Source organism: Macrotis lagotis, chromosome X (genome assembly GCF_037893015.1).
Source record: "Macrotis lagotis isolate mMagLag1 chromosome X, bilby.v1.9.chrom.fasta, whole genome shotgun sequence".
In the NCBI taxonomy this organism is placed as follows: Eukaryota; Metazoa; Chordata; class Mammalia; order Peramelemorphia; family Peramelidae; genus Macrotis; species Macrotis lagotis.
The window spans coordinates 347,899,547-347,915,754 of NC_133666.1; the positions used below are offsets into that span (position 1 = coordinate 347,899,547).

Genomic DNA, 16,208 nt, shown 5'->3' on the forward strand with positions numbered 1-16,208 from the left:
ATCAGTTATTGAGAGAGATAAATTTGTTGAAAGAGTAACAAATTTGAAATGTACCTCTTTACAATAGGAACCATAGAAATCCTACAGATTAATTAGGTGATAGTAGGCATTTCTCAATGTAATTGCTATAGTTCAGCATACAGATTTAGCTTATATTCTGTTTATTTAAAAATAAAGGACCACAATATAAGTAATTCTATATAGAAATCTTTTTTTTAAATCCTTATAATTATAGTCAGCTAAGCAATGTCACATATGATGTTGCTGTCCATCTCTAATATGATATAAAATAAAATTTACAAACTAGATTCAGTACTATTTAAAAGTATGCATAATGAATCTCTTGTAAAATATCTTAATATTAACATTTTTTTTAATTTTTATAACAATTGACTTTTTATATGACAAAATTTACTTAATTTTTGAAAACACATTATGCTAATTACAGACTGCATTATTTAAGTTCTTCCTAGTTCAACTGACATTTGACTCTGAGTACGTTGGAATATTTTAAGACTCACTTTTCTTCAGCTAACAGATATGAAACAATTGAGAAATTATAATATTTTCATATATTCATATAAGAAGTGAAAGAAAACAGTAACAAATTACATCTTTTTGTAATGATGTTTACTTAGAAAAAGAAAAACTTTTCTGTAGAGAATATTTTTATTTCTATTCTTTTGTCATTCATTTGTGTATAAAAATCAAGATGCACTATGTCAAGAAACAATGCAATTTTTTCTAGACAAAATGATAGTTTTCAAATTTGCTACATTATTGAGAAATCAATTATAGTTTTTCATGCAAAGCAGATATCAATGCTCTAAATTCATGAAATTTGTTATTTTCCTTATTCATTTAACATATGTAGACAGTTTTCCCTTCTTTTTTACAGAACCTGTGATTTCATTCTTATTTTTTTAAAAAAAACTCCTCGTAAGGAATTTCTTCTACAAAAGCACATCTATACCTTATTAATAATTCATGATTGTAAAATTGCATGGGCCATTACTTCTCAGAAAAAAGAACTGATTTGAGAGTAAGGAAGAAAGGCTCAACTCTCTATCTCTTTCTCTGTCTCCTGTGTCACTTCTGCTCTTCTCTCCTCTCCTCTCCCTCCTTACTCACAATGCACATATACAAGATGAAAATAAACCAAACAAATCTTAGTGAAAATTATCTATTTGAAAATTTAAATAAATTTCAAAATTTAAATATATAAATACAAAGTGAAAAAATATACTGACAAATTTTCATTCTCTAATATTTGAATGATAAACTTCTGAAAATAATCATATTCATATATTACAGAAACATTTTGGTTAAGATTTAGATGTATTTATACATCTTATTGAGACAAGAATTGATTTTTTAAAAAAATATTTTTCTGAATAAAAGTCTGCAACTTAAATATGTTATTAAATGCAAAATCATATTTTAGCAATTGTTTTCAGTGGATTGCTTCTTTTTAGGCAAAATTTGTTTTGGATTTTATAAAATTTTACAAAAGACTTCCAAAGTAAATAAAAGGACTTATTTTCCAAAGTTTGAAGATACAAATATCCTCCTTATTTTAATGGATAAATCATCAATTAGAAATTCTCTCAGATTGTTATCTCACATGGAAAACAATCCAACCCACAATTCATCAAATTACTCTATAGAGGACATTCTAAATCTTGGTAATCGACAAATTATCTTCCTTCTGCCATTGTCTCTTCCATTCCCTACTTTCATCAGGCAACAATCTTTAATTATCAAGATTGGTTACATGTTGTATGCCATGGAACAAATTTTCACTCATTTCCAGTAATAACTTCTATGATTGAAGGCAGATGTTAGATTCTTTTAAGTTCTCCTTTAGGGAATCTTTGTGTCATTTAACATGATATCCAATATAATAACACATTTTGTGTCACTATCTATAGATATTTTCAGTATTCTAATTTGCTTCTCTTGTTGAAGGTAATCAACCCAACAACTATCTTGATGTATACTCAAATCTTGGAGGTTATTTCTTTGTAACATTACTGCCTCTGGAATCATCACACTCACGTAGAATGAGAAAATCAATCATACTGCTTAACATGACATACTATTTCATATGCCTCCCTTTTCTTGCACTATAGGAATAATGTGAGTACTTCAACAATGCACATGAATATGTATTTGGTTACTTGGCAAGTACTATCTCCAACTAGAATTTGAATTGATCTTGCTCAGTTGTCTAAAAGCTGAAATTGCTTTTAAAATTTACATGTAGTTTTACTAATTTTCCACAGTTGGGACTCCTGACCCAGAATATAAAAGCCTTGAAAGCAGGGACACCCATATTACCCACTATATAACAGGCTTATGAAAATATTATTTGATTCAATTAAATTCTCTACAGCCCTCTTAAATGTTTTAATCTTTTATTGAACTTGGACAAATATCTCACACACTAGATTGATAAAGATAAAATAGAGCCTTACTTTAACCTTCATACATACACTTCACTCATTGATCCATTCTTTCTTAGTGCTTGGGTTTGAATGTGAGAAGAGGTGGATGAGATAAGTGGCTGTTGAGAAAAATCAACATGATCCTGTGCATAGCTTAAAAATTGAGGATGGTAGCTCAAATAATAAGACCTTAGAGAGAGCTGAACATGCAATTCACTTGAGGTCTCAAGTTGTCTTAATTAGGCTAGAATCTAAAATATTCATTGGGAACGGATATGGCATGAAGCTGATCAAGTATCAATCATCTTGTAGAGAAGTTACATGAGTAACATGCATATTTAAACACCAAATAAAATCTTTGGTTTTTCACAGACTCAGAACTATAGTTAAAAAAAAAATTTTTTTAAAAACACCATCTCAAATCTAGCTTCCTAAAATCAAATGTCTTACATTTAATACTCAAGAAATTTAGAAGTATTTGTTTTCACCTTTTTTATCTACTCAAAAGAATATTGTCCTACTGTTTTCCCATTTTTTTATTTCCCCACTTTCAACTTTTTATTATCTTTAATTTTGTGAAGTCATTTGGAATTTATGAAAAAAATGTATCTATAAGGCATGTACATATATACATATATATATATAATTTGCATACACACACTCACATATATATATAGTTATAAAGATATATGAGTATTGGAAGGAGAGGGCATTGAAAAGATCATAATTACTTGAAAAAAAATCATAAATACTAACAGCAATCATAGTGTGTAATAAGGGCTTTGGCATCCCTGAGGGATGGATATCCCAAAAATCAATCATTTTTAATTTTGTTTTCTTTTCTAAAGAAAAAATAAACCCTATTTTACAGACATATTTCCAATCTGTTGGAAAGGAGTTTTTAAACACCTAAATGAGAAAGAATATGAGAGAAAGGGAGAGTCTAGAGTCAAGCAAGGCATTAATTGTACTTGCTTGTGTATTTTACCAGCTTTATATTTTCACTTTCCTGAAATATATTTTTCCTCACATCTACAAAATTTTCTTTAGAAGGTTGAAGTTCTTGAATTCAGAACTTATGAAGTCTGGGCATGGATAATTAGAACCTGTAAAATGGTTTCTTGTGAAATCCTTTTAGATAAAAATAAATAAAAGTGTTAATTTCATGTTTCTCACTTCTTCAGAAGACACCTTTATACTTTAGAGGTTCTGCTCTGAAAGGACAGACACTGATTGTTAGTGTTGCTTAGTGGGTAAATAGGGGAGCTAAGAGGTTAGGTTTCATAGAACTCAACTGTACAGGTACATAGCTGACAAAATTTCCCATACTTCCTAATTTTAGAAGGTAAAATATCCACACAAAAGGATGCAAATTTCAGTAAATTTGATAAATGTTAAATCCTAAAAAAAGCCCATGTCTAGACCAAAAGTAGCTAACTAATCAAACACAAGACTTCTATTTCTGTAAGGGATAAGAGTTTCTTCTTTTGGACACTGGCCAAAGAGCTGGAAATACAAACAATATACTGTGTAGAAAATTCTTTTTCTATAATCTTCCTGGAAGGGAAATCTTAGATTTAGTCATAAGCAAACAGAGACTAGACAACCATTTGAAGCAAACAAACAAAAATAAATAAAAGGAATTTAAAAATCATGACCACATGCCTGCATTTTTCCAGAAAAAAAATAATGATACAATTTTAAATTTCATTGACCAATTGTACATTTAAAAATACTTTCAAATGCAATATTTCATTGTATCTTAACAAAACTTTATGACAGAAAGGAAGGTATTATACCATTATTACAAGAAAAGTAAGATATCTTAAATAAATGACCCAAGGAAACAGCTAGTTGTAGAGCATGAACTAAAATCCAGGCTTACTCAACTTTTTGTTGTTGTTGTTGTTCATGCTTGCTTCATTACATTATATTTGAAGTGAGAAGTGATGTGATATAGTATAGATAACTGGTCTTGAAGTCAGGGAGACCTGGTATCAATCTCTACTTCTGATAGATAATAACTTGGTGACCCTGGACAAAGCACTTAACCTTTCATTGGTCTAGGGTTAGGCAAATCTTTAAGACTAGAATTTACAGAAAAGGAAATTACCTACATAGAAGATGGTGTTTCATCACTTTGAAGTTCCTTGAAACAATGAAATCACAGATTCAGGCCCAATGTCTTTGGTGTATATATATTTTCATTCATGCAATAGTAACAATACAAAAGAGTTCTTATAATATCAATCATTTTGTTAAACATCTGTAATTTTTGTGTGCATTTACAGTTAAGGCCAGAGTGGGATTTACACAATAGACAATGTCAGCAGTCAGAATAAAATAATGGGAAGTTGTAATACTTCATTCTTCCCTGAAGGGATACAATTTCCTTAAAGACAGGCCCTTTTTCACTTTCATATCATCTTTACCTTGTAGTGTTTAACATGTAAAACATGTGTAGATTGAATAATCTCTTCTAGTTAGTTAATCAACTAGCATTTGTTAAGAAACTTCTATGTTTCTTCTAGGGATTTTGCTAAGTACCTATTCTCTCTATACACAAAGAAAATAAAAATAGGATTTGGGAAAACATATTGTTTCAGCAAACCTCACATCTATGCTATAATGACTGTTCAATATCCCTGACAAAATAATTTTAACTATGCAGGGTTAGTGGTAGGAACTTTGAGACACGGCTAATAGAATTATCAAATTTCTATTCTTTGAGAACATTGCAGTTAGTTGAAGAACAACAGAACACACATAGAGTCTAAAAATTTAACTATAACCAAGGATAAGGATTTGTTTTCTTTTGCTATATTACTCAAATAAAATCATTCCAAGTTATTCACTCCCCCATTCATGAAGTTGTAACTTTCTTTTCAACTTTCTTGTAACTTTCAATTGTTGCACTGAACATTTGAGGGACATTGGAAAGTCTCTTACTCACTGCTATAATTGCATCTAGTATCTTTTTCACTGGTTTTGGTCTGGGAAATTTGATTCTTAGAATTATTCTCTTCCTCTCTAAAGCATTTTTTTTCAGTTAAGTATGGGATTTGTGAGTCACCTGACTTGAAAATTCCAACTTGGATTTATAAATCTTCTAAAACTTAAATCTTTTGTCATTTGAGTTACATCTTTTTCTCCTGGATATTTTGGAATTAATTCACTAAGAACTTGAACCAATTAAAAAACCCAAAACACTGCTCAATTCATAGTTCTAATGAGATCTGTGACTGCTTTCAGATACCAGGGATAAGGGATGTGGAGAAGAAATGGCATGGTACCCTTGCTTCAAAAGGGAGCAAATGGAATCTCCATGGAAGTTTTCATCAATAAACAATTTTTATCCATGTCAGAAGAGGTCTATCAGGTTTTAGATTTCCTTCTTTGTATTAAAATGTCAGTAATTCTTGACTCTTCTCTTTAGTGTGCCTGCCATAAAGAGTATAAGTTTCTTGTACTATATATCAACAAACTCTAACTGGGATGCTATCCTGGATCAAGACTTGGCCAATCTCCACCATCGACAAGGTCAAGGCCCTCGCTTTTTCCTCAGCAAAAAAGGGTGGGGTATATATTATGTTACTTTTCCAAAATGAGAACTTGAAAATATCCAGGTAAAAAGCAATAGTACTCGCCTTAAGCCAAGATCCTGAAAATCCTAATCTTTGAGATGAGCAACAGTAAGGCAAAACATTTATATCTATACATAGGACTTACCAGTGCTTCAAGGGGGTAGAGAAAGAACAGTCTGGTTTCCTAAAAGAATCAAAAATGGAATCCTAGGGGCAGAAGTATATGCACATAAGGCAACTGAAGAAACAAACAAAAAGGTTCACAGTGCCTCAAGTAGATCATTTAAATGAATACATTAAAATATTTTAACTGGCAAAAGGAACATTTCTCAACTGAATAACTTTGTGCTTCCCTTTGTTTCAAAATATTGGGTGAAAAAGAGTGATTTTGATATCATTTGGAGAATTTCTGAGTTTCAACACATACTTTCTGATGACCAATTCCGTATCATAAAGCTAATGACAAAGAACGTATCTAAATTGACAATGGACAGATCTTCTTTTGAAATCTAAGTGTATTTTGATGAATTTTACTGAAAAAGTGTGAATACACTAAATAATGTTGAGTCCACACACTCATCATGTATGATGTGACTTAATATGAATACACACATACCCACATAGTGTATGTTTTGTGTTCAAACTTGAGATTTCTTTGGAGTAGGGATCCTTGAATTAGGAAATCCTATCTATCAATTAATAATGGGTAACTGATGCTTAATTAATAGTCTTAGAGAGTTGCCTGAGGGCACAGAGGCTAAGTCTCTTGTCCCAGGCAGATAGCCAGTACTTGTTATAGAAAGCACTTCAAATCTTCCCCAATCTGACTTTTTAATACATGACAGTCCTCCCTCTCAAAACACACAGACACAGACACACACACACACACACTCACACAGATATATGCACACACACATACACACACACACATATACTAATTTTAGCAGAAAAGTAAAATATGGACCCTCATTTTAATCTTTTTATGCTGATTATCACTAGTTATAATAAATTAACTTTTGTAAAATATTTAAGATTAATGGGTGGAGCATGAGTTATAGCACTGGCTCTAGAGTCAGTAGGGACATGAGTTCAAATCCAGTCTCAGACACTCAATAATTGCCTAACTGTGTGACCTTGGACAAATCTCTTAACTCCATTGCCTTAATAAATGACATTTTAAAAAATAAATGCATAAGGCTTTTATAAGATAATTTATGAAGGAATTTGTTAAATTCAAATGAAACTGAATTTATAAAAGAATTTGTGGCTATAGAACATCATCAGCACATTAGCTAAGCAGGTAAGAAATCTTATAGGAACTTTTTCAGTTCCGGGGATTATGGAGGTAAATTTTCTCTAGCATCTCTAAAGCACAATAAGTTCTCTGCAAATAATGGGCACTTAAGAAATGTTTGTTGAGTTGAATAAACCAGTGGAAGATAAAAGAAGTTGAAAGTTGCACTCAAAGTCTTAAATTAGAGACCTATTTGTTTGGCATAATTCAACATATTTCAAGTTCAGTAATCTAATGAATATTGTACTGGACAACAATTTTAAAATATTTTAAAAACACCAAACTACTTTGTACATTATATATTTTAAACAATACATTTATATTTCATTTAATATATTATTGTATTTAATCATCAACTATTTTTCTATATATTATATGTGAAATGTTGCATACATACACAAAATAAAAACCTTTTATACTTTGAAAACTCACACATTTAGGTCATTTTATGAAATTCAGCACAATGCTAAATGCTCTACTATCTCATTTCCAAATTTTCAAAATAGAAAGCTAGTGTTTAAGAGTTCTTTAGGGATAAATATATTGCCATTCCCCTCAAATCACAGGTGTAGTTTCAGAGTCTTTACTACTTTCTTCTAGGAAGGGCATATGACCTCATCTCCCCTTTAAACCAACCTCCAGGGTCTCCTACAACCAGCAATGCAAGAATTGCTATAAGTCGACAAAGTTATTGCTGTGACCCTTGCAAAGATATACTTAATTTTTGTCTACTGAAAAAAAAGTATCTGCTAGTGACAAAATATAAGAAACGCTCCACTCACTGGCCCCCACATTCACTATAAGAAATGAATGCACAGGCATCTGCTTATCTAAAATGTTAAGTTATTAATATTCAAAACTACACTAAGATTTTTTGGGCTCCCTTCTGAAGAAAGTAAATCTGGACAGAGGGACCCTTTTTGTGTATACATTTCTATATGCTGCTTATATAGTTTTAGAGAATTCCATGTAACCTCTACATCATCAAGAAGTAGCATGTTAAGTTTTTAGTGAAAATGAAAATGAAAATTATAAATACTTTGGTATTGATTCATTATTAAATTATTTTAAACCGTATTGTAAATTTATCCCTTTATTAGCTACATAGCCATTCTTTTTTTAGATTTTGGAAGGCAATAGGGTTAAGTGGCTTGCCCAAGGCCACACAGCTAGGTAATTATTAAATGTCTGAAGCCAGATTTGAACTCAGGTACTCTTGACTCCAAGGCCAGTGCTCTATCCACTGCACCACCTAGCTGCCCCCTATATAGCCATTTTAAACATCTTTTTCCTAATTTTAGCTACCTTTGAAAATGTAAAATATTACAGAGTATTCAAACTATATGAGTCCGCCTTTCTCTTTAAATTTAAGGAAATACTAGTAAACACCATTTGAAAAACTGAAATCTAGTAAACCAATGTAAATGATATAAAAAGTGAACCCATTGAAAAAGGCATATTTCATTTGTTTTGTCTAAGACAATAAGGAAATGTAAATAACAAATACAAAATATTATGCTAAAAAGTAAACGTATAGGAATATTGAAAATGCCTATTAAGATAAAGTATTTAACAATGAAAGTAGTTTCAAGAGAACATGTGAGATGCCTTCATTTAAAAAAAATCACTCTTTTGAGTAAAATTAGTTACTGTGCTTTCATTATTGGATTTTCAAATTGCTATAATTTGACATCTTATAAATTAAATAAAAAAGATAACTTTTATGTCCTTCAAAGAAACAGTTTTTGAGAATGATAATTTTTAAACCAAAATATTTGAAAGAAGAGGCATACAAAAATGTTTCTTAAAAAACTTACAGAATTTTTTCTAATCTCTCAGAAATGCGTTAACTAAAGGGAAAGTAAATACCAATAACTTGGTAAATAATACTGAGTACAATGTTTAACAAATCTTTGAAAAGTGATATTTAGAATAATGCCTATATTTGAAATTCAGAAAAAAATATTCCAATACCTTTAAGGGCTTTTTTTTTAATCTCAGCATTTCATTTGATCATATAGATGTATTTGAATGTATTTGAATTTATAGTCTCTTTAATTTTCTAGGATCAATGCAGATTTATAGTAATCATTTGTCAAAATAACAGAATTTCATTATTTTTTGTTAGATGAAATCATCATGGATAACTTCTGACTAAAAAAATACAAAATGGTGAAATGATAGAAGAGATTTCTTTTTAAAAGTATTTTCTTTATAAAAAAGATATTAAGATTTCATTTTCACAAGACTACTTATACTATTTTAAAAAAGAAATTTTAGAATTGTTGTTCAAAAATTAAATTTCCAAGGTAGATGATACAATTTTGGTGGTATCATCTTTTTTATTGAGTTTTTTGAGAAATACGAAATTGATTTATTCAAACTTTATTTGGTATATTAATAATTTAAGAGTACTCTCCCATACATTTGATATTCAAATGTGTTCAATTATCCAAATTTTAACATGAAAACTAGTTTTTAATGGGAAAAGTATAAGTGTCTTTAGTTAATTAGGTTATTTTCAGTAGTGGGCAGAAGTTTTAGGCAGGAACATGAAACATGAAATGATGAAACACTCTCTGGGAATCACATGAGGAAGACAGCTGCCATTTATTCTAAGGATGCATACACATTGATATAGTTATATTGATTAACTTTAAGTGTTGTCACACTGTAGAAAATATAAAATTGCTACAAAATTATTGCACTGAATACAGTTTATTAATGATTAACTGAAACACTTCCCCTTTGAGCTACAGTTTCCTTTTATGGATTTCTCTAGAGTTAGTCTACAAAGATCTTTTATGTTAAAATACAAATATTAATGAATGTTCACAATTGGCTAGTTCTAAAAGAAAAAAAAAAACAAGTTGAGATTTTCTTGACAGATAACATTATGTATCAGCAATCATCAAAATCTTCAAGAATAATGATAATAATAACGGGAATCAACTTTGGGAAAGGAAGTTTTTAATATACAAGTTTGAAATGTATAATAATCATTTATGTTCTTTTAAATATAATTATCTGGCATTATGTGTACTTAACTTACTTAAACTTAATGCATTATGGTATGGTAATGGGCATATAGTAACTATTTACTATATTCTTGTTAATTGATTAATTCTGTTGATATGTGAAAAATATGATGTTTAGAAATATATTAAGTGGAAAACATAGAAAGCAATGAACACACACGTCCAGAAATATAAACAAACACAAACTAATTCAAAGAGCCTAGGAAACAAATTTGAAAGCACTGTAAACCTAGGCTATTCCTTAGATGATCACTCTATTAGTAGAATACATTTTCCCTTTTGTAATTTAGGATGCTGAGATTTTGTAAAGCATTATGTTGAGAAAAAGAGAGAGAGAGATCTATTTGGGCACTTGAACTTAGGATCATTTAAGTTTTTCATATATAACTATTCAAAGAAAACATCTTACTTAGCGATATTTATAGTTAAGGAAAGATTTGTTTTATTGAAATTTGAAAGGTCAATACAAATACTTAATATCTTAAGGTCACTGTTTTTAGTGTTGTCATGCACAGACATGATGAGAGAAAGTTTAAGGTCATTTTTCAAAGTAACATGACCTCCTGGCCACTACAGTGACTTATGCAGAAATTGTTACAGTTTCAGGTATAATTATTTTTAGTGTTTTTATTTAGGAACTTGGAGCAATTTTCTTTGAAAGAATAACCAATCTGCATTTAATTATTTGATATTTAAAAGGTTGGTTACACCAATTTAAGTTAGAACTTTTTCCTGTAGTAACACATTGTAGATTTCCTGTTCAAAGTCAATGGAAAAATAAGATTTAAAATATATTAAGTAATTATGTTGGAAATTTTTAACAACAAATTTCTATATGTAATATATTATGTGTGTGTGAGTGTGTATATATGTATGTATGCATGTGTGTGTGTGTGTGTGTGTGTGTGTGTGTATGTGCTCCTCAAGGCTTAAGGCATCACTGTACTGAATTAAACTAGTACAAAATCCCTGTGCTGAGGGATACATGGACACATAGCTAAGATATTAACCATGTAAAAAAACTCTTTAGCACTTATTTTAGCATTATTTGAAGAATTAATTCTATTTGGCATCAATTAATTTGCAACAAGGGTAATATTAGTGATCAACCAGTTTATTCTCCAATCACTATAGAGTAGGAAGCTTGAGCGCTTGATCTATGTGATTATACAATATTTTGGTTGCTGCATCATCAAAATCATTTTTGATGATGCCCACAAACCAATGCCTTAGTCATACAGTTTTAAATGAAAAGTGTGAAAACACAGTGTGATACAACATTTCTGTGATTTCCCCCCCCTGTGCTGGAGCTACTGTTTATAACTGTAATTGGATTCGCTAAACCAAAACAGGCAGATTATTAATCAGTAGGCTGGATTGGCAGAGAATGTGATAGAAACTATTTATCTATGACATGTTTAATATTTTACATTAATATAAAAAGCTGTTATTTTGGCATGCAGTCAGATAAACTTGAAAGTAGCAACTAGCATCATGAACTGTTCCTACACAAATTAACTTTTCACACGGAACTACAGAAACATCTTCACGAGCCTTTCAAAATAAAGAGCATGGTACTAAGACACTTTGCTTTCTTTTTTAAGGGATGATCAAGAATTGAACTTGACTTTAAACATCATCTCACTTTTCTCTCTATTATTTGGGTGGAACTATAATGAAGGACCATATCTTTTGCAAAATTCATTATTCAAAAATAGGTGACACTCAGATTCTCAGGATTTATTTATAGTGGTATAGAGAGTGATTTAATGCTGTGATTCCACTAAAATACTAACTGAAAATTTGGGGGCATTGGAATCTCAATTACAGAAGAAGGATGTCACTGGGAGGATATCATGAGATCAAACATTCCAAAAAGGAAAAGGAAGCAATGTTTCAATAGAAAAAAAAATTCATGTAATGGCATTGTATTACTCATATATTGACTTTCCTACACTTATTGAATGACCATAGCAAAAGTGTAAGAAAAGTTGAGATGTTTGTTTCAAAATTGAAAGAATTTTTTTAACCAGTTATATTTGCTTGCCCAGTTTTATTATACATAAATCTCCATCTTTATGTAAAGTCAAATTATACTAGACTTGATACTGTTTAATGTTAAACATACATTTACAAATTTGTGATGGAATTAAGTTCACATAAGTATTAAGTCGCATTTAGCTGGGACTTTTAGAGGTACAACACACCTTCCCCAGAGAATCAAGATAAATTAAATTTGAGTATTTTTATCCCCATTTCCCAGATGAAGAAACTAAGGCTCAAAGAGGGTTAAAAATTTGCTCACAGACACTCAACTAGTAAAGTTTTGTAGCTAGATTTGAACCCAGTTCTTCTAGGTTCTTCAAATTCAATATTCTTTCCACTATACAGTATTTCCTCATTGTAGACAAAAGAAAAAAATCCTGTTGAACTTCCCTTCAAAATGATGATGACATAAAGAAATAAGCAGAAGAAATGTAACTGAAAAATCATTGTAGGACCCATATAATGAATTTGAAATTCACTCGATAGTTACTTTATAGTTCTTCAGCATGTCAAAAAACTCAATTATGAATATTAGGACTGAAGGGGAATACAACAATCAGTTTCCTTATGTTAAAGAGAACAAAACTTTTTTTACTATTTGATAAATCTCAAGAAATTACCTAAGAAAGCTACCTAACAACTATACACACTGAGTGAAAAAAATCTTTTGAAAAATATGCACATCAGTTTCTTCATTTCAATTAAATGAACTTTATGATTAACTTATTTTTTAAAAGAAGTAGTAAAATTAAGGTTAATTTCTATATTTTGAAAGTTCAATGCTCTCAGAAAAACAGGGGACATCATTTACACATACATATGCACACATAGAGGAACTTTTAAAGCTAAATACAAGGCACTTTCCATGATTTTCTTAGAATAATAATTTCAAGTAGAGGGGCTAATTTACTCCACTGATCACTCAACCAGTATCTTAACTTTATTCTGTAATAGGACATGCAACTCAAACTAAGGGATACATAATTTTATCTCCTTTCCCAGCTTTGCCTATTCAAAGGGGGACATTAACTATTCTTTTCATAGTAATGTTAAAAACTATGAGAATAATCTCTGAGGACAAAACTCACAGTATACCCATTTATTGAATCTCTTTTTTTATAAGATGATGTTTTACATTAACTATCTTAAGAAAAAGCTGAATACTATTTTCTAGCAAGGTTTATTAATATAAATAATATAAGATGTAAGTGAAAATGGCAAAAGGACCATTCAGTTAACACAGTGAACCATGATTGAATTGAATCTTTTAAAAGTGCTAAGTTTTACTACTATGATCACAGACCTCCCATCGTTAAAAATAAAACTGCTAATATACTCAGATTCATTCAAGCCCTAAAGCCTTGTTCTAACCCACAGACCAAAAAGGATAGCACTGAATAGCTTTGCAAGGAATATTAACAATGAGTTGTGCATGTATGCAATGCTATTTTTAAGACACTATTTTTCCAAGCTAATTTTTTATGCATCAACAAAGGAATCCTAATAGATGTCAAAGTGGGTTCTAACTTTGGGTATTGTTATACTCCTCTCCCCCCCAAAAAATAATTCAAAAATATCAGCGGACAAAGCAATCTGTAATCAAACAGAGACAACATTTCACATAATGCTATTTGAAGGATGTAACTCTAGCTTTTTAAAAAATTATAGGCATATAATGTTGGTAATACTTTAACAAAATGAACAACACTGCCTCTTGTTACTTATAGGGATATAAAATAAAATAACTTTATGGCATAGCTTCTAGTACCTTCCTGATTTCATGAAAGTCACAGAAGAAAATAAAAAGTGTACTTAAATATTAGTCACATGGTTTATAAAAGTTAACATTTACTGGTTTCCATAAGGCCTATCAATCTGTTTCTATTTTTTTTTACATTAGGAAAACCATAATTCCTGATCCAAGGCTAATCACATTGTTACAACTCAAACAACAAGAGGAAAGAAAATAAGCAAGAATAACCAGACTTGTTTTATTCTAGGTGCTCCAATAGACTTCACAACCCATTTATTATTGTGTAATGCTAAACTCATCATTTTCATGGGCAATTTTTGGATTAAAAAAAAATCTCTGTAGAAGTCTACTTGCTACCACAAAACCTATATAGGCTGCATCACCTCTGTAGTGACTTAATTCACTCTATAGTGACTTGAACCTGCTGAAAAACAATCGATGCAACCACATTACACACCAGAATAAGAGGAAGGTAAGGTTAAAAAAGAAAAGCGTCTTTGCTTTCAGTCATTAATTATAGATTAGCCAAATATCACATTGCATATCACATAGACACACAACAAAGCTTCCCAGAGATGTGTGCTTCAGACATCGGTTTCAAAAGCCTCTCTACCCATTGTCAGAGCGCCCAAGACTCTAAACCTTGTGGATTGTTCCAAAAATGCTCAAGCTGAGCCTGCTAAATATAGACCATAGGGACTTTCAGTATAGGAGAAAAAAAATAGAAGATGAAGAAAGGGATATGGATGTATATGACTAAGTATTCCCATTTTGTTCCACCCAAACATCGCAATGACATTGAAAATCAGAGCTTAAAGACTGGAGGGAAGTGTGACCCACCCCACCCCCACCCTTCTATTCTTCCGTATATTCAGGACGTCATTAATGCGAGGAGTAGATTATTGAAGGATGCTAGGAAGCAGTATTGTTGGTGATGCCCTATATATGCCTCGGGATAACGTATTGTGGATGGGAGGGGGAGGGAGACGAGAAGCTACTTTGTTACCTCGCCAAGAAAGGCACCAACTCGCTATCCACCAGCAGACAGAGCTGTCTTCCGAGAGAGGACCAGGGCAAATTGTGGTCCTCCCAACGGAAAGCAAGATTGAGCATCCGCCGTCGACAGATAGCTCAGAGCTGGAGGAACAACCCCCGCCACCAATAAGGAGGAGAATAATCCTGGCACCGCTAGCCCAGCAAATGCACTCACCAAAAGGCGTTGAGCCTGTCTGCTTTCTCCCAAACATGCACCCACCAAAATAGACAAATCCTCAATTCCAGGGAAAGGTGTGCGCGCCGCCTCCAGGCTTCAGTGCAAGGTCCTGACCTTGCCCAACTGCAGCATCTTTCGCTTTTGTTGTCTGTGCGTGGCTCCGGGACAAGTGATGCTGGGCAGGGAAGAGGGGGGAAAGAGCGGTAAGGATGAGGCTGCTCTGGAGCCTGCTGCCGAGGTAAAGTCTCCGGCTCCTTGGCTTCCCTCCACCACGGAGGTGCCTGCTGCCTTCTTATCCGGGGCTCTTGGAGCAGGCAGAGCCGCGGCGCTGTGGTGCCGCCGCCGTGGTGCCACCGCCGATCTCTATCCCTTCTGCTGCTGCCTCCGCCTTCTCCTCCTCCTCCCGCACATCCGCCGCTGGATGTAGCTGGAGCAGACCCAGGAAAGACACAGCTGCCTCTGCTCTCTCCCTTCTCCCTTCAAGCGCGCGCCTAGTGATGCTGCGTCTGGGCTGCTCCGGAGAGCAGCTGCCCTCCCTCCGCAGCTCAGCGCAGCCGCCGCCGCCGCCGCCGCCACCTGTGCTGCCGCCGAGGGGCGAGGCTGCTCCGGAGCAGCAGCAGCAGCAGCCCCAGCAGCAGCAGCAGCAGCAGCCGAGCCTCAGCCCTGCACCTACAACCTCAGCTCTAGGCTCTGGAGGCCAGTTAGTCCTCCTTGCATTGAAGTCTGCTCCAGCTGCCGAGCATGCCCAGTTCAACTGCTAGAAAAATCAGAGAGCGAGCGAGAAAGAGCGAGCGAGCGAGCGAGCGAGAGAGAGAGAGAGAGAGAGAGAGAGA

General features: G+C 32.7%; 1 protein-coding gene across 2 annotated transcripts in view; it reads right to left on the minus strand.

Moving 5' to 3' along the window:
• Positions 1-15,663, minus strand: part of CTNND2 (catenin delta 2) — a 1,202,081-nt gene extending 1,186,418 nt beyond the window's left edge. For both annotated transcript variants that reach the window (XM_074205345.1, XM_074205344.1), the window contains exon 1: positions 15,373-15,663. The gene's annotated coding sequence lies outside the window, so the exon portion shown is untranslated. The remainder of the gene's footprint in view (positions 1-15,372) is intronic.
• Between the last annotated feature and the right edge of the window lie 545 nt (positions 15,664-16,208).